The following is a 20,721-nucleotide window of genomic DNA, read 5'->3' as shown; positions in this document are numbered from 1 at the left end:
ATACGAGTTAAATCCAAGTGTTAATGCTATTTTATAATTGTTTATGGTACTATGGCAATGTTTGTGAATACTCCCCATAAATATAGACATTGGAACCAGAATTGTTTGTTGGAAGGGTTTCGGTGAATTGTAGTTAACATTCTTTAAGAAATGTGAGGCAGAATTAAACAAGCAATACATGCCATGTAATATGGAGGAATTCTTCCTCTTGGATATAGACATTGGAACCAGAATTGTTTGTTGGAAGGGTTTCGGTGAATTGTAGTTAACATTCTTTAAGAAATGTGAGGCAGAATTAAACAAGCAATACATGCCATGTAATATGGAGGAATTCTTCCTCTTGGATAGATGGTAGTGTTGACCCTGCCGCCTACACCTACCTACAAGTTAGTGAGAAAATATTTCAACCCCTCAAGGTGTGGTTGGTGGCAGGGAACTCAGAGAAGGGGCTTCCAAACTAATCCCAACTCTCTCCATTTGAGCTATCTCCTAGGTTAGCTAAGGGGGGTGGTCCCTAATGAAAAGTTAAGTTAATAAATGTGAGTTTCTAGGAGAGTGTTATGGTGAAAATAGATTACTTTTAAGGATTTATGAGCAAATATGATGTGATCAACTTGAAATAACAATGCCAATCATTAACATGAGAAAAACCATAAAACCAGTGCCTTGTAAGTAATTTGCTGAACAAATTAAAGATATATTTGCTCAAAGTCAATGCTTTCAAAAGAGAAAACAAAGTAACCCTGAAATGCAAACAAGAATTGTTAACACAAGAGATGTAAGATACAAAATGCTTTTGAAATAATCAACTTTATGAATCAAAACATGTGAAACATATCTTGCCAAAACCCAAAAATTAGTAATTAACTTGGAAATGTAAAAGAAAGGAAATGCTAAACCAAGTTATCAATATGAAATTAGACTTGAAGCATTAAAATAAAGCATTTGTTTGAAAGGATTACAATACTTGCTTTTGAAATAAACTTTGCATATGAAAACTCAAACCATCAAGAGACAAGTAAAGTAAATGTAATAGAAAGTGCTCTTGGTTAATTTTATCAATTATATCTACAACAAGATTACATATTAACTCTTCAATCTTCAGACCTCACCCTCGCCCAAAGATTTGGATCTCATAGTGAGGAGTCAGTGGAGGAGTAGAGGGTCCCTAAGATGTCTACTTCAACCAACTTATGTTGGAGGTAAAATTTTAATGAGGTTTGGGGCCTTCCTATAGTAAAATGCTTAGATCAAGTGCAAATTCTGTTAATTCCCCAAATTAAACTAATGCTACATGCAAATGCTTCAAAGAGATAGTTTGCAAAACTTGAGAGGTTAAAATGTAAATGAGCTCATATGTGTTTGCACCATTGAATGGAAAATAGGCAAGTAAAATGGAATAGATTGCTTTAAGCAACAATTGTTTCAAATAAATGATAGTGTTCCAATAGTTTCTATGACATATAGAATAAATTGACCAAATAGTGAAACATATGCTTGCGAAGTTATGAAACAATTAAAACTTGCCAAAGTATGAAGTGTTTACACATAAGATGATATTTTCTCAAGTTTACAATTTGGAAGCTTATGCATGTGGGAATTTAAATACAAGATTAATAAAAATTTGCATGTGGAGTGAAATGTGTTGATTTTTAGTATGCACAATATGAAATTAAAAGCTAGAAAACTAAGAAAAACTAGAAGCAAGATTAGGCCACCCACAAAAATCCCTTCTCTAAATGAGGAAGGGGGATGCCATGGGAAAAATCCCAAGCTCCCTTCAACAATTTTTTTTATCTTTTATTAGCGCTTAAAGCGGGTAAAAATGTAACTAGGAGGGCAACCCACAATACGAGATAGATCTTTACAAAGATGAGACTCTAGCAAAGCTAGATTCTCTCCCAAAAAAATATAACAACAAACTTGAAGATGGAAAAAACCCTCCAAAAGAGATTCACAAGGCTCAAAAGGCCCATGGCTTAGATGCATTTGCAACTCTTTCCCAAGTGCTTATGGCCTCCCTAGAAATCAGTCTTTGTATAGTGTGAGGAGATCCGTATAGTAACAAATGAGTGAATAGTTTTCCAAAGCTTCTCCTCAAGCTCCTTGTTGCCCAATGCTCAAGCCTATTGGTTACAAAATACAAAAAAAAACCAATTGTCAGTGTGAAATTAGGAAAACGAAACCAAAACTAAACTTATAATTTAATTTACAAAGTACTGGCTCAAGTAAGGGAGTGAACCCCCATACTTGCCTAGCTTTGGAAATGACTCTTGAATAAGAGATATAACTTTGAAAGAACTAGAATCAATGTTCCACAAAGCGGGGACGAAACGGGGATGTTTTTTGGAAGCGGGGACGCGAAAGCGTCATTTTCTAAAAATCTAGGAAACGAAGCGTATGCTATATATATATTATATTTTTTTTGCATTTATACTCAAAACAAACATCCCAAATACCAAATTAGTTGTAGAAGACATGAAAACATGCATAATTTTGCATAAATAAAGATAGATATGGCATCCATGATTCCATTGTAGTTACTAGTATGTACATCAATGATTAATTATTCGAACATCAACCATCTATATTTTAGCAATTACAAACATACATCAAATTTTTAAGCATATTATAAAACATAAAACATAGAGCATATTGTGATTTATCTAGCAAGTGAGCAACTGTCAGCATTTGTCATGTCCAAAATTCAAATAATAATGTTTACAAAATATGTCACTTGGTCACCGCCAAGACAAAAAGGTTCAAATTCACAAGCCTACAAGTCTAATGATTAATCTATGACAAAAGTAGTAAATTGTGAATATATCTACTAATCTCTCCTCCTTCCACCATGAAGAGAACGTGGCGGCGGGCCTCCACGTGGTGGCAATGAAGAAGATGGTGCCTGTGGAAGTTGTGGCACTGAAACTGATGAAGACGAACCCCCTGCTGTTGGTGTTGAACCATGGAACCTAGGAACCAAGGGACTGGATGGGGGTGGCATCTCAACACGATCATCATCATCCTGGAATCACTCAAAAAATTCATACAAAAAAAACACTAGTTAACAAAAAAAAATTAAAAACATGAATTAGAGAAATTCTTTATAATCAAAATTCATACCACAATGGACATACCTGGATAAGAGCATCCTCTAATTGCTCTAATCGCAACACTCCATCCTCCAAATTGGGTTCCTCTAGATTCTTGTCCCAAATCTTAAGGTCTTTATTAGTTTTTGCATCATCACAATAATGGGACAACAATCACAAGTTGTAATGAACTTAAACCAAGCTCTCTGCCCGGTCTAAACTAAACCTGTTCCTTTTAACACTGTGGATGAAAGAATAAGAGCTCCAACACCTCTCTGCAGAAGAAGTGTTTACCACTTGTGATAGCACCCGTAATGCCAAAGTCTGTAGAAGTGGAGTAGCCCCTCCATGCATGTTCCACCACTCGAGAAGAAAAGGTCTCTCAATCTCTAATTGCATGCATGCTCCCAAATGGACCAGTGTTAAGCATATAGTTGCTCAACTGTCTCCGTACCATGGCAACCTCCTCCTCATTAGGGACTAATTTATTCAATGCAATCGTATATTTTTTGTGAACCTCTTGATCTTGTTGTGGTTTTCTCCTACTCCGCCCCCCCAGGTGCTGGTGTTGAAAGCCATAATGGTTGATAGTACTTAGGTGTCAAAACATATGCTAATGCATGCAATGGAACATTTAACATTTCCCATCGGTTTTCCACCTCTAAACGAATATAATTGTACAAGGTGATATCTCTAGGCTCAACAATGTCTTTAATCTACCCCAACATGCTATCCATTTGCTCATACACCTCCCCAATTATTGGTCAATCTGAATCTCCAAACTTGATCATGTAATAAATTGGTCTGTTGAATTGCAAAACATATTTAACCTGTGACCAAAAGTACATGTCAAGAATAGTGTCCTTGGCTGCATTAGCACCATCTCTATCAGTGTTAATTTCATCCCATGTTTCAGCACACACTGTTATGAAACCAGCTCAAGAAAAGATAGAAAAGATAGATCAACGCCTTAGAATTTAGCCTCTTCGAGGGGGCAACCTCCTTTACATTACATAAATGAACAATTCTTGGATGATTCAAATGACAAAACCTCCTTTCTATTTATAGGAGTCTACGGAGTCACAATATAACCCAGCCGACCTAACAATAATAATATAAAGCCACAAAAATAAAAATAGAGGGATTCTATGGGGCACAGTAATAACAATATGGGGATAATAGGGGCACAACAATATTAATAAGGGGTACAACTACAATAGTAATGGGGTAATCACTAGTATTATAGGGACTCAACATGCCCCTCTCCTTCAAAAAAGTGTTGTCCTCAACGCTTGAGAAGTTCTGGATGCTTCTGTATAAAATTCTCATCCTCCCATGTGGAATCTTTAGCGGATAAGTTCTTCCACTTGATAAGATACTCCGAAATTGATCGATTTCGTAGCTGTCGAGTTCTTGTTTCTGTGACTGCTTCCGGTTCCAATATAATTTTTCCTTCCTCGTCAAGTTCTGGCAATATTGTTTGAACTAGGAGCTTGTCGCCTATAACCTTCTTTAAACATGAAACATGGAAAACTGGGTGCAATCGAGAAGCTGCAGGAAGCTCCAATTTGTATGCCATAGTACCAATCTTTTGCAACACCTTGTATGGACCATAACACTTTGGTGATAATTTATTATCCTTCTTAGCTTGCTTGAGGGACATTTGCTTATATGGTTGTAGCCGTAGGAATACCCAATCACCTACATCAAAACTTCTTTCGCTACAATGTTGATCTGCCTGTTGTTTCATTCTATTCTGTGCCAACACGAGGTTATCCTTTAAGAGTTGGAGGACTTGTTGTTGATGTTCGATGTGATGTTCCACTGCTTGAACCTTAGAATTTTCTCTTAAATATGATGTGATGGATGGTGGCTGATACCCATAAAGTGCCATAAATGGGGTCATTTTTGTTGCTGTATGGAAGGAAGTGTTATACCACCATTCAGCCAGAGGCAACCATTTGACCCATTGTGTTTGTTTATCAGATACAAAGCAACGAAGATATCCTTCCAAACATTTGTTTACTATCTCAGTTTGCCCATCAGATTGAGGATGATAAGATGAGCTATGAGCTAACTGAGTACCAAGACAAGAAAATAATTCTGTCCAAAAATTTCCAGTGAAAATGGGATCTCTGTCACTTACAATAATCTTTGGGTTTCCATGTAGCTTTTGAATTGTTTCCATAAATGCAGTAGAAACTGTACTGGCTTTAAATGGATGTGATAATGCACAAAAGTGTGCATACTTGGTAAGTCTGTCAACTACCACCATGATGACACTCTTTCCCTCAGACTTGGGTAAACCTGTGATAAAATCCATTGAAACCTCCTCCCAACGTTGGCTTGGAATGGATAAAGGTTGTAATAGACCCGGTGTCTTAATTGTTTCAACTTTATTTTGTTGGCAAACCAAACATTCCACCACAAACTTTTGAATATCTGATTTAAGGCCATCCCAAAAAAATTCCTTCTTAACCCTGTGGTAAGTTTTTAAAAATCCTGAGTGCCCTCCTAAGGGAGAAGTGTGCAATTCCATAAGAATCTTTTGTTTTAGCTGGGAATTTTTACAGAGGTATAAGCGATCTTTGTACCATAACGAATCATTTTGCCAGCTAAATGTATCAGACATACTGGAATCTTGTTGTAACTTTCGAATAAGTGCCCACACTTTTTCGTCATTCTTCCATTCCTCCCTTGCTTCGTTTATCCAATCTAGTTGGATAATAGAAATGGCGCACAACAATGCTTCCACATCCTCATCCTTTCTTGAGAGTGCATCTGCCACCACATTTTGCTTCCCTTTTTTGTAGATGATTTCAAAGTCATAACCCAACATCTTTGTGACCCACTTTTGTTGCTCTTCAGAGGATAATCTTTGTTCTAAAATGTATTTAAGGCTATCATGATCTATTTTTACCTTGAAGTGTCTTCCCATTAGGTAGGGTCGCCATTTCTTAAGTGCATGGAGTATTGCCAACATTTCCTTCTCATAAATAGCTTTGTGTAAAAACTTTCCCTTGATTGGACGACTTTCAAAAGCAATGGGTCTTTCATCTTGCATTAAAACAACACCAATTCCATTTCCTGAAGCATCACATTCCACAATAAAGGTTTTTGTGAAGTTCGGTGTAGCTAAGACCGGTGCTTGGCACATTGCCTCTTTAAGATGTTCGAATGCCTTTGTTGCTTCTGGAGTCCATAAAAATGCATCTTTCTTCAATAATGTTGTTAGAGGTGCTGCTATTCTCCCATAATTCTTAACAAACTTGCGATAATACCCTGTCAACCCGAGAAATCCTCACAGATGCTTTATGGATGTGGGAATTTTCCATTCCTTAATGGCTTTAATTTTGCTAGGGTCTACCTTAACTCCTTCATGAGATACAATATGACCCAGATATTCCACCTCTTGTACTCCAAAGAAACATTTGGATCTTTTTGCATATAATTGTTTCTCCTCCAATAGTTGTAGCACCTTGTCAACATGTTCAACATGATCCTTCCAAGACTTGCTGTAGATTAGTATATCATCAAAAAATACTAACACAAATTTTCTAAGGAATGGTTTGAAAATTGAATTCATCAAACCTTGAAATGTTGAAGGTGCATTGGTAAGGCCAAAAGGCATGACCAAAAATTCATAATGACCCTCATGAGTTCTAAATGTTGTTTTCGGAATGTCTTCAATCTTCATTCTGATTTGATGATATCCTGAACGAAGATTCAACTTGGTGAAGTAAATTGATCCATGCAATTCATCCAGTAATTCATCAATGACAGGAATGGGAAACTTATCTTTAATAGTGAGCTTGTTGAGCTCCCTATAATCCGGACACATGCGCCATGATCCATCCTTCTTGTGTACCAATACGACTGGAGCAGAGAAAGAACTTTGACTTGGTTGAATTATACCAGCCTCTAGCATTTCTGCAACCATACGTTCAATTTCACTCTTTTGGGCATAGGGATATCTATACGGCCTGATGTTTGGAGGAACACTTCCTGGAATCAGATGAATAGCATGATCATGATCACGAATAGGTGGGAGACCTTTGGGAGTCTCAAATACCTTGGAATGATTGTCCAAGACTTTTTGGAGATCTGGAGAAATAGATGATTCCACTGTGGACACATCTAGCGAACATAATTGTGCAATTACACCTCTTTGTTCCTTTTTTAGAAGCTTTGTCATACCGTTAGAGCTGATTATCTTTCCCGGTTTCCCTGCAATACCCCTTAATTCAACTTCCTTTCCTTCCACAGAAAATTTCATGAAAAGTTCTTGAAAATTAAAAGCTGTTGTACCCAAGGATTGTAGCCATTGGACTCCTAGTACAACATCAGCACCTCCCATTGGAATGGAAAGCATTGGGCTAGTCAATACATATTCTCCCATGGATAGCTTGATATTATGGCACTTTCCCGAGCAATTTATTGTTCCTCCATTTGCAACCATCACTTGACACTTTGGTGCTGGATATAAGAAGCAATTCAATTCTCTTGCTACCTTACAATGAATAAAATTGTGGGTACTTCCTGAATCAATCAACACTATTACCTTTTTCTTCTTGATTTGTCCTTCTATCTTGATGGTTTGAGGAGTGGTAATTCCCGCCAATGCATTACAAGATATGGTCGGATTCATTTCTTCTTTATCTAGGCTTTGTTCCTGGAGTATATCCTCTTCTTTTGACCTTTCTTGCTCCTTTTCTTCTTCCTCTTCACAATCTTTGTAGAATAATTTCTTCTCAGCACACTTATGACCTTTAGTGTATTTGCTATCACAACTGTAACAAAACCCTTTTGCTCTTTTTTCTTCCAATTGTTGTGGTGTCAACCTTATAGGTTGTGGAAGACTAGCGGCAACAACACTTCCGTCTTTATAGTTCTGAGTGGTATGCTTCCTGGTTGCCATAATTTTGCTTTCCATTTTTCTTGCTAACCTGAATGCCTTCTCTAATGAATCAGGTTCCCAAAGGCGAACATCATGTTGGATATTATCCTTTAAAGACCCTATGAACACATCAATCCTATGCTCCTCTGGAATATCTTTTACCCTTATGTTCAATTTTTGGAACTCCTCAATGTGCTCCATTATTGAACCCTTTTGTTTGAGACTTATCAATTGGCTAAAAAAAGTGTTGCTTTTTCTATCCTCATAATGTGCTATCAATTCTTCCGTAAAAATTGCCCAAGTGATAAATTGTTTACGAGAGCAAAGCCATTGATACCATACAAACTGATTTGGTTCCAAATATAAAGTTGCAATACGTACCTTTTGTGTGTTTTGCACATTATTGAGATCGAAAAATTGCTCCATCTGTAATATCCATGTTGTGGGATCCTTGCCATCAAACTTCCTATTATCGATTTTTGGAATATGGGGTGTCTTTGATCCAACATTAGAGTCTATGGAATCATGATTAACATTTTTTTTGTTCTCATCATGAGTTTCCTTTACTACCCTTTCACCATTAGTGACCCTTTCTTGTAGCAACTTATTCATATTTATCTTCAATTCTTCCATGTCTGTCTTCAAATCATCCATCTTAGCTTCTACGTCATTCATCTTAGCTTCTACACCTTTCTTTAAACAATCCATCTTAGCTTCTACGCCTTTCTTTAGACCATCCATCTTAGATTTTGTTCCTTTTTGTGCAAGAGACAGTTGTTGCACTTGGTCTTGTAATTTTGATATATCATGTTGCATCTCTTCCTCTTCTTCATGAGTCATGCTAGAGCTTTCAGGTTCCTTACTAGGTGTTTGCATTTTCTTTCCTCGGGCCATCAGTTACCGATAATAATGCTCTACTATGCCCTTTGAATTCCTTCAAAATAAATTTTCAAACCAAGCTTAAGCAAAAATTTAAGAAAATCTACACACCTTTTTTCACTTTGTAGGAGCTCGATATTGCCTCTGATGTATCTCTGTACTTTCCAATCATCTAGATCTGAATTTGTGATCTGCAGTAGCCCTCTGTGTCCTCTTTCCAATGCCACAAGTTTGACCCAAATTGGATTCTCCAAGGAAGAGTTATGCGAAATCTCCCACAGTGACTTGATTATAGACTAGTTCAGTAGAGCGAACTTGTACGACGTGCCATGAGTCACTGTTTCGACCTTTGGATCTGAAAAATGCATACAAGAAACTACAGTCTATCCTATTTCTGCACCTTCTTACGAAATTTCAATCCGATCCCCAGAGAGAAAGTTATGACGCTTTTCCCCAGGTCACCTTTTTGGAATGTAATTCAGGAGTCTGCAGAAAGACCAACTTCCTTAGATCATTTCTCTGCAAATATAGCGCGAACAGCTCTGAAATTCGGACCCGAGGTTCAGCGCGATTTCTTCTCAAATGGGTTTTTTTGCAACTTCTGAAATGTCGCAGAAAAAAAGTTATAGCGAAAATGCCACGATGACCTGTTTGGAGCAGCGAAACCCTAGAATCCAAACCTCTGATACCAAATGTTATGAAACCAGCTCAAGAAAAGATAGATCAACGCCTTAGAATTCAGCCTCTTCGAGGGGGAAACCTCCTTTACATTACATAAATGAACAATTCTTGGATGATTCAAATGACAAAACCTCCTTTCTATATATAGGAGTCTAAGGAGTCATAATATAACCCAGCCGACCTAACAATAATAATATAAAGCCACAAAAATAACAATAGAGGGATTCTATGGGGCACAGTAATAACAATATGGGGATAATAGGGGCACAACAATATTAATAAGGGGTACAACTACAATAGTAATGTGGTAATCACTAGTATTATAGGGACCCAACACACACCATATTAGTTAAAGCTTGTCTCACTTTCACTAGCCGCCTAAAGGTGAGGTAATAACTAGGAAATCTTGTCTTTGCAAGTTTAAGCAATTGCAACTTAGAGTAAGTGCCATAGTAGTTTACCCTTGTATGCCCTGTGATGAATTTAATGAGTTGCTTCCCTCTCCTGTAAAGCTCATTAATCCACCCACGTTCTTTATGCTTCACAATATCATGCATCAAAAGGTTCAATGTGTGAACCAGGCACCCAGACCAAAAGATTTTTGGATGAGTACGCTCAATAATTTTTCCTGCTGCCTTACAATTTGTTACATTATCTGTGATCACTTGAACCACATTATTCAGACCAACATCTTTAATTGATTGCAATAGGAGATTTGCAATGTTTTGGGAAGATGCACTGATGGAGGAGTCATGACATGTAATAAATACTGCACCACTAGCAGAAACACCAAGAACATTTATCAAATGTTGGTTTCTAATATTTGTCCACCCATCTGATACAATGGATACCCCATAATCTACCCGCTCATTTGTAAAATGTGTCAAAGCTCTTTGAACCTTTGCTTTTTCTATTTCTAATAACATTGATCTAGCTTTCTCATAGTTGGGGGCCTTGTATCCTTTTGGGGCTTCATTGACGGCCTTTACCATTTCATGCCAATAGGGAGAGCGAAGTACATTGAATGGTACACCGCAAGCACAAATAAATCGAACTATCTTTCCATCCACATCATCCCTCCCAGCAACATTAAGGAAATCCCCTATTGTTCTTTTACCTCCAGAGCTTTTAGAAGTACCATGAGGAGATGAGCTACCAAATCTAGAGGTTTCACTTGATTTAGAATGAGTTTTTTGTTTCTTGCTTTATTGTTGTGCAGCCTCCTCTATTTGGATGTATTTTATTTTTTGTTCAGATGAAATGTTTGGGCAAATTTGTATCCCCACAACACCCTTTTTATCATCACTGTGCATCACCCCACAAAGATGCCTCCTCACACGGGTATATGAACCACTAAATGGTTTTCCTCCATGACAACGATGAAGGCACAAAAATTTGTAGCTTCCACCACCCTTTCCCCCTTCGAGTCTGGTCACATAGTTCCATGAGGGTGTTAATGTAGCTTTCCCCTCTAGTGTTTCAGTTTCCCCTTCAGGTTCAACTTCATCCCCTTCCTCTTCAAACCCTTCCTCCTCATCATGCATTGGGTCAATCATATTGGGACCATTGTCCTCTTGTGCTTCTTCCCTTCTATTCCTACTCCCCCTTGCCATCATTAAAACCAAAAGTGGAATGATACATAGAAGCCAAAAGAACACCATCTTGGAATATGGATATAGGTTGTGGACAACTTGCAATTAAATGAGCAAGTAGAAACAATGGGAAAGAGTAGGAGAGGGAGGAGAAAAATACAAAAAAAATGTCAAAAAAATAAGGGAGTTGGGTTTGCACTTATCTCTTTAGCTCTTGTAATGGAAGTCCTCCAAGCTCCTCCTCCTTCACTCCTCCAAGCTCTCTTCTCTTCTCCAATTCTCATAAACTCAAAGTGAGAAAATGAGAGATGAATGGAGAGTTAAATCCCTTCATTCCTCACCTTAACCCAAGGTGGACCCAACCCAAACAATCTAAAATGCCAAAAAAAAAAAAAAAACAACACTTTTTTGGCCATGCGACGGAAATGGAGGAAGCGCGTATGGAATCGCTCGCGATCCGTACGCTTCATACTCTGAAGCGTGACGCTTCGTACGGCCGAAGCGACGTATGATGCGCGTTTCAGAAAAACTGAAACGCGTTTCGGTCACACACTTCCGGAATTTCCAGGAAGCGTGTTGATCAGTCTGAAACGTGTTTCGTACGGTGCTTCCCCCACACATCCATATAGATCACGGATCGGGGTCTATATCCGGGGGGGGGGCGTTTCATGCAACATTGACTAGAATCAAAGAAGTATTTTCACTTAAATGGATGATCAAGTAGCTATAGAGTAAGAAAACTCCCTTTTGCTCTTCATTGGATGGAAAACTTGGAGCGAAAAAATGGCCGAGTCTTGAATCGCTGTGACTCTAGGAGTGAGTTGATCTAACTGAGATTTCTCCCACTTCCAAATGGATTCCTGCACACAATACAAAATATCTTTCATACACACTTGAACACGTATTAGTTTGCACAAAATTAAAGAAATAGAATGAATAAGATAAACCAAACATTCCTCTTAAAATGAATTAGAAAGATTATCCCTAGAATACTACTCTAAATCAATGATATTTATAAGATAGCTTGCACACATCAATCCAAGCAAGATGACAAATATAAAATAATATTAATTCAACATGTGAAAGAATTTAAACACAATAGCAGTAGCATGAAAGGACATCACCTCATAACGCCAAGAGAACACCAACTAGATAGCCCCAAAGTCTTGATTGTATTAAGAAAATATGCATAGTACAAAATTACAGAGTTTCCTCAATCCCAATAGCTCATTACATCATACAATATGAGAGCATATAGCCTCATTATATAGAGAGTTGGGAGCAAATCCTAAGGAAGAATGCATGCGAGGACTGAACTTGGAGCAAATCCCAAAGATAAGTCAAGTTCGATGTGGAGAAGATAGAGACATCAGAGAAAAATCGAATTCCATATGTGCACATCAAGGGAAATCGAATTCCATATATGGCATAGTAAACTCATCCATGAGTGAATCCAAGTACCATGATAACTCCAGCCAACAAATGCATACTCAAACTAAGTGATGTCATATATGTAGATGATCCCCAGATAGCTCTGCGTAGGTCCCCAGGAACTTCGTGATTCCTCCATGTGCAACTCGTAGTCTGGCCAAGTGAAACTCGTAATCCTCAAGAGTGGAGTCCTAAGGGTAGAAGAACCTAAGATAACTGTGAGATGAGGCCCACCTAATCTTCATTTTAAATATACCATAGAATATTCCTTCAGTGCATGAGCTTCTCTAATAAATTCTATTTTCCACATGTGCAACTGCTGCTTTATGTTGGAATTTCTAAGTCTAATCAGTTAGAAACCTTTCATGTACTTTTTGATTTATTTTTGCCTACTTGTTCTGATTAATTAACAAGTTATTTACCATGTAAATACTGAAAATAAATACAAGTACATGCTCAACACATTACAAATCATCAACTAAAGAAAACAAAACAAGCACACAAGTGACACTGTTGTTTTTGGACCAATGTCCCCCGGAAAAACCCAATGCGAGAAAACCGGTGCAGCTATCTGAGGGTTTTATTATTATGCATTTTCTGAATACAATCTGGGTTCCAAAACCGACTCACCCAACAGAGAATAATCTCGACAGTAGTACCTCTCTACTCGGAAGTAGATATTCCGACTGAAACCTCGGATAAACACTCCGACAGCTCCCAGCTCCAATCTGCCCCATAAAAACCCCAACGTTAGCCTCTAGGGACTACATCAGCCCTTTCTGGTCCAACATCTACCCAGTGTCACCCTAACTCGCCCTGCATCAGCCTCTGGAGGCACTACGTCAGCCCTTAGAGCCTCTGCGTCACCCATGCTGGCTCTCTTTGAGGCACTGCGTAGCTCCTGGCTGCCTCTGCGTGAACCTCTAGCCGGTTTTGCATCCCTCTCTCCTGGATTCTTCGTTGATCCTCCTAGTGCTATCTTTGCCTCTTTGCGTCTGTATTCACTACCCCTCAGCTACAACTCTGATCACTCTTTCGACTTCCTTAGCAAACCCTGCCCAGAAAATCGAAATCTTGATGAACTCGGTGTGTTCTCCAAGTGACCCTCGAGCCTCCTCTTATACTTTTCTCGTTGACAATTCAACGACCGAGATTAAGTCCTTAATTAATGGCTAAGATTAACACTAGCTTGATCCATGACTTTTGGACCCTTCTAACACAGTTTTATATTAATTCAAATTAATATTTTATTTTCCCTAAGTTTTAGACTTAGGGACTACATTAAAAAATATTAATTATTTTAATATCTCCCAAATTGTTTAGAATCTGCCCAAACCATTTATGGGTATCGAATATCTCATGTGCTTTAGCCTCTCCACCAATTTTCGTGGCTAGAGCACATTCGATGCTACCCCAAATCAACACTTTATCTCTGGGAAATTTGACTTTATGAAATAATGGTGTATTTATGATGCAGTGTGCTCAGTCATCTTCCACATGTCCGTTGACTCAACTCTTTGACTTAGGATAATTTCCAAGTCATTTCTACGTCATTCTGTCACGTGGAATAATTTATTTCTCTCCATTTTATTTAATTCTAGCCTAATTAAATGCCACAATTTCCACTAAACTTAGGAAATGTGGGCTTCGAGGGTCCAAAACACATTATTAAATTTTAACCCCTCAAAGTGTGTCATAGTGGAAATTTGAGGATGACAGGTGTAATTTTGATTGCTCATATGCCATACGACTTCTCTAGAATACACTTATTACAATCTAAATACAATTTTATTTGCAATTTTTTACCTGCGGGAAATCTAAAAAATTAAAAAATGACTACCTAGACTTAACCAAATTCCACAATTTTTTTGTATGATCTAGTATGGTAATATACATCGACTCTAGACACTAATATGTGTTAGGGGCTCAACCTTCAAGGCGTCACCCTGGCTTTTGTTGAATTTTCTAAGTCTATCTGTTAGAAAATTAATCTGTATTCTGCTGGTTTATTTCTTCTACTTGTTTAATTATAACAAGTTATTTAATACATTTAAATATCGAAATAAAGACAATACAATCACAACATCTACAGATAATCAACTGAAAGAAAACAAGCACACAAGTGACACCGTTATTTTTGGACGAATGTCTCCAGAAAAATCCAATGCAGGAAAACCGGTGTAGCTATTCAGAGGGTTATATTGTTATGCAGTCTATCTGAGTACATCTAGGTGCCTAACCGGCTCACCCGACAGAGAAAAATACACGGCAGCAATACCTCTATATCCAGAAATAGGTATTCCGAAAACTTGTCCCACGAAACTCTCTTCGGCACAACTAAAGCTCAGTGCTGGCTCTTCTGGCCATTGCATCAGCCTTCTGCTTACCTGCATCAGCCCCAGGACCCTCTGCATCAGCCCTCTGAGGCACTGCACAACCTCTGGGAGCCTCTGTGTCACTCCCTCTGCCCTCTGCATGGATGACGCAGTCTCTCTGGGCTCTACGCTGCCTCTGTTGGGCTCTGTGCTGCCTCTGCGTAGCCTGGCCTGGATTCTGCTCTCGCTCTCTCGGCTTTTGTGTTGGTCTCCCAGCTTTTCTGCCTCGTATTCACTGCCCTCGCTGCTGATCACTGATTCGACTTTGCTTAGCAATCCCGCTCTAGCAAAACAAATCACTGATCACTCTGGTGTGTTCTCCAACTGACCCTCAGGCCTCCTCTTATACTTTTCTCATTGGTCCTTCAACGGCCAATATTACATCTCTAATCAACGACTAAGATTACATGTGGCTTGATCCATGACTTTTGGAGCATTCTAACCTAGTTTTATATTAATACCCATTAATATTTTATTTTTCCTAAGTTTAGACTTAGGAACTCAATTAAAAATATTAATTATTTTAATATCTCCCAAACCAGTTAGAATCTGCCCAAACCCTTTCTGGGTTTTGCAGATCTCATGTGCTTTAGCCTCTCCACCAATTTTCATGGCCAGAGCACATCCGATGCTACCCCAAATCAACAGATTTGGGGTAAAAAGTGAGTGAAGAAACCCAAAAAATTATCTGCCTCTGAAAAAGAAGGGATAATTAACTCCAAAGTGTACTCGTTTGCTGAGCGAGTCCCAACATCATAGGCTTGTTACAGACTCAAAACTTGTCGTTACTAGTATCACTTATTACAATTCCCCATAGGGTGTGGAATCTGGGTACAAGAAAGATGATGAGAAGATAGAATTAGAGTTAAAAAACTCTGTTGACTCATGATATTTGACAGTACAAGTGTCCTCTGGATCATCTTTGGGCATGGAGTCTTTCATATAATCATCAGGTGTCATCCCAATGGTCAATAGGTAGCAACCATGGGTAGCGAGGAAAGGTTTTTGACTTGCCTGTTGAATTGATTCTGTATGCCAAGAAGACTGAATTCGTTGTACAATTCTCTGTGAACTAGTTATTTTGCATTAACTAGTACAACTATCAAAACACCTGATTGGATCCTTCTGCGTTGTTGAATTACTTACACAATCTTTTCTCCTCTACCAGGCTTTGTATAGTTTTTGTAATTCTTATTGCTCCCTCAATTATTAGGCTTCAAAACATATGCAAGGTATATGTGGATAATGGATATCTTAACAATTCGCTGATGCTTTCATTCAATTCCTTTATATGCCTCTATTTATGGTTGCTTCAAATTAGAATGTGCTGGTAATATTGACTTATATTGTAGCAATTGTAATATTCCAAACTAGGAATTAATAGTGAAAATCAAGAACATGAACTAAGCTACAACAATTAATAGGGACCGTGCAACAAGTAAAGCAACCACACGCTGAAACAATACACATAACCATAAAAATGCCAGAGAAAATGTTGATTTGGGGTAGCATCGGATGTGCTATAGCCATGAAAATTGGTGGAGAAGCTAAAGCACATGAGATCTCCAAGACCCAGAAAGGGTTTGGGCAGATTCTAACCGGTTTGGGAGATATTAAAATAATTAATATTTTTAACAGAGTTCCTAAGTCTAAACTTACGAAAAATAAAATATTAATGGGTATTAATATAAAACTAGGCTAGAATGTTCCAAAAGTCACAAATCAAGCCAAATCTAATCTTAGTCGTTGATTAGAGATGTAATCTTGGCCGTTGATGGACCAATGAGAAAAGTATAAGAGGAGGCTTGAGGGTCAGTTGGAGAACATACCAGAGTGATCAGTCATTCATTTTGCTAGAGCAGGGCTGCTAAGAAAAGTTGAATCAGTGATCAGCAGTGACGAGCAGTGAGTACAAGGCAGAGAGGCAGGGACAGTGCCGAGAGACTAGCGCAGAAGTAGAGATAGGCAGGCGCAGAGCCATAGGGAGCCACGCAGAGGCAACAGAGACTGCGCAGAGCCAGAAGGGCCTACGTCATCCACGCGAGGCTGTAGGAGTGACGTAGAGCCTCAGAAGGCTGACGCAAAGGGTTCCAGGCTGACGCAAAGGGCAAGAGAGCTGGCGTTGAGCTTCAGATTGTGCTGGAGAGGGATTTCGTGGAGCAGACTTTCCAAAGAGAGGTATTGTTGTCGGATTTTGTATCTCTGTTGGGTGAGCCGGTTTAGGCACCTAGTTGTACTCAGATAGACTGCATAATAATAAAGCCCTCTGAATAGATACACTAGTTTTCGTGCATTGGGTGTTTCCGGAGACATTGGATTAAAAATAATGGTGTCACTTGTGTGCTTGTTTTCTTTTAGTTGATGATCTGTAGATGTTGTGACTATATTGTATTTATTTCGATATTTAACTATGTTAAATAACTTGTAAGAATTTAGACAAGTAGGAGAAATAAATCAGAAGAATACAGAATAATTTTCAAAACGGATAGACTTAGAAAATTCAACATGGTACCAAAGGGTGGTTCAAGATCACAGGATAACTGAAGGCATTAGCTTAGCAGAGCATTTGCAGTAGATTCAGTCGTCCTGAGTGACAGATCTGATCTGTGCAGAGGGCGACAGAGGAAGGAGTGACGTAGATGGACTGTGTCATCAGTCTGGGCCAGAGAGAGGCCAGTGCAGAGGCTGAGGGAGGTAGAATCAGGCTCACGCAGAGCCACGCAGAGGCTAGGAGGGCTGACACAATTGGCTGAGGGAGCTAGTTTGCCGGTGTCGGGATTGCGTAGAGCCTAGAGGTTCAATCCTTCAGTTGTTGGGGCATAGGAGGCTGTGGGCAATTTGTGGAGTGAAGCTGTTGGGGTACTGTGGTCAGAATAGTACCTAACAGAGCAAGACCAAGGTTGAGGGAGTTGATGCCAAAGTGGATTTCTAGCCAAGGAATTTGGATCAGTGTTAGACGATTGGAGTGGGCCAACTTGACATTGGCAGAGCGATTTCCAGGAGGGAAATCGAGACTCAGTAGGAGTCAAACAGAGGACTTCCAAAAGGGAAGTAGAGAGACTTGGAGGAGTTGACAGAAGAGCAGTGAGATGGCCGTGAATGGGCTGAGAGATCAGGACAGGTTGGACGGAGCATCCAACTTTGTGGTCTGGAAGGCCAGGATCCTGTTTATTCTAGACAAATATCGCATCAAGGACTTCTCCTTGAAAGTAATGGCGATCCCAGTTGACCTAGCTAAAAATGAGAAGTACGAGGTCACAATGGCTAGGGCGAAGTGCATCATCCTTGATGGGGTCAAGGATCAAGTGGTCCAACATGTTGCTGAGAAGGATACGACAAATGAGATGTGGGAAGCCCTGAAGAAATTGTACCAGCATACTACCGTGCAGAGGAAGATGTTACTTGAGAATCAGCTGTGGTCATACTAGATGCTGAAGGGGGAGCAGATAGATTACTTCCTCGGATTGAAGGAGATCCGGGACCAACTAACCTTCATATGAGCGACACCTGATGAGGAGATGTTGGTGAGGACCGCATTTAACATAGTCTTTGAGGAGTGGGGGACATTTGTCCAGAGCATACTGGGAAGGGCAAGTCTTCCAGATTGGGAAGAACTGTCGGCGGCTCTTCGCCAAGAGGAGATCAGGCGGTTGAGCAAGGCGGGGAGTAGCGACAAAGGGGTCAGAATCAAGGAGGAGGAAGAGGATGCAGCTCTGGCATCTGCGGGAAATCAAGAGAAGAGAAAGAAGAAGGGCCTCTCCAAGGTCAAGTGCTTCCACTGTGGGGAACTGGGTCATTTTGCGAATTAGTGTTTGAGGAAGAAGAACAAGGGAGAGGCTTTTGAGTCCAAGGCAGCGCTAGCGAGGGCGGAGAAAGAAGTCAAGGAGGATGACGATTGTGCCATGAGTGCTCATGTGCCACTTGAGAAGAAGTGGGGAGACATCGAGTTGTAGTCAGGAGGACTATAGGCGATGAGGGGCAGGATCCTTGAGGTACCCAACCTCTTGGATTATACCTTGCTACGTGAGTCCCGAAGAGGAGTAGCAGGACTGATGGATGTGGGTAGAGACGGATGCGGATGAAGTGATAGAGAGTGCTACAGTGCATGAGTCCCTGAACAACGCAAGTCTAGCAAGCTGCAACAATGTGAGAGGCACAGGAGTGTTGCACCAGTGTAGGATGGCACAGAGAGGTGTGTAATGGTGCGAGATGCAGGGATTTGTTGCAGTAGTGTAGAGGTCGATAGGGGGAGCACTTGTTAGCGGCAGAGGGAGCTTTAGCATCGGGAGTGTCTCCAGCTTGATAGGGATGTCAGATGTTGGGTGGATCAGTTACTTCTCAGTAACTGAGTTGCAATGCAGTAGCAGTTGGAAATAGCATGATGCAGCATGATGAGAGGGGGATGCAGTGCTGGGAGTATGGACCAGCGATAGCATGGATGCAGAGGGAGTTGTCATACGGATGCAGCAGTGGCAATGGCAGGGCCATGGGTAGCAGTACAAGATGCAATAGTGCAAAGGGTGTTGGGCAGGGAGGCCTAACATCAGCACAGGGGTCGATGCTGGATAATCAGGGTGATACTCAGTGAGGAGGATTACTAGAGCATAGTCCTCACTAAGAGGGATTGTTGATTTGGGGTAGCATTGGATGTGCTCTAACCATGAAAATTGGTGGAGAGGCTAAAGCACATGAGATCTCCAAGACACAAAAAGGGTTTGGGCAAATTCTAACCGGTTTGGGAGATACTAAAATAATTAATATTTTTAATGGAGTTCCTAAGTCTTAACTTAGGAAAAATAAAATATTAATGGGTATTAATATAAAACTAGGTTAGAATGTTCAAAAAGTCGTGGATCAAGCCAAATCTAATCTTAGCCGTTGATTAGAGATGTAATCTCGGTCGTTGATGGACCAACGAGAAAAGTATAAGAGGAGGCTTGAGGGTCAGTTGGAGAACACACCAAAGTGATCAGTCATTCATTTTGCTAGAGCCAGATTACTAAGCGGAGTTGAATCAGTGATCAGCAGTGAGGGGCAGTGAGTACAAGGCAAAGGCAGAGACACTGCCGAGAGACCAGCGCCGAAGTAGAGAGAGGTAGACGCAGAGCCAGAGGGAGCCATGTAGAGGTAGCAGAGACTGCGCAGAGCCAGAAGGGCCTACATGGGCCTGCATGAGTGATGCAGAGAGCTAGAGAGGCTGCACAGAGCCTCAGAACGCTGACGTAGAGGGTTCCAGGCTGATGCTGAGCTTTAGATTGTGTTGGAGAGGGATTTCGTGGAGCAGACTTTCCGAATATCTGCTTCCAAAGAGAGGTATTGCTGCCGGATTTTGTATCTTTGTCGGGTGAGCCGGTTTAGGCACCCAATTGTACTAAGATAGATTGCATAATAATAAAAACCTCTGAATAGCTTCACAGGTTTTCCCACATTGGGTTTTTCCGGGGACATTGGTCCAAAAATAACGGTGTCACTTGTGTGCTTGTTTTCTTTCAGTTGATGATCTGTAAATGTTGTGATTGTATTGTATTTATTTCAATATTTAACTATGTTAAATAACTTGTAAGAATTTAAACAAGTAGGAGAAATAAATTAGAAGAATACAGAATAATTTTCTAAATGGATAGACTTAGCAAATTCAACAGAAAATACTCCAAACAGCTGACCATTGTATTAATAATGATAAATCAGATGCACATAAGCAAGTAGGAACAAGGGAACTTGAGCTTTCTATGCAAGCTATGCAAACCCTAGGTGGTACAACTTTGATGGAGAGG

The 20,721-nt window shown here is 39.8% G+C and overlaps 1 protein-coding gene across 2 annotated transcripts in view; it reads left to right on the top strand.

Annotated features, from left to right (window-relative positions):
- The window catches only part of RBCX1 (Chaperonin-like RbcX protein), a 467,203-nt gene that overhangs the window by 238,058 nt on the left and 208,424 nt on the right, over positions 1-20,721 (top strand). The window lies entirely within an intron of this gene.

The sequence above is a fragment of the Pinus tabuliformis genome, chromosome 2_2 (assembly GCF_031772625.1).
Source record: "Pinus tabuliformis cultivar Carrire ecotype Pingquan chromosome 2_2, CPIR1, whole genome shotgun sequence".
NCBI classification, from domain to species: Eukaryota; Viridiplantae; Streptophyta; class Pinopsida; order Pinales; family Pinaceae; genus Pinus; species Pinus tabuliformis.
This window is presented reverse-complemented; position numbering and strand designations above follow the sequence as displayed.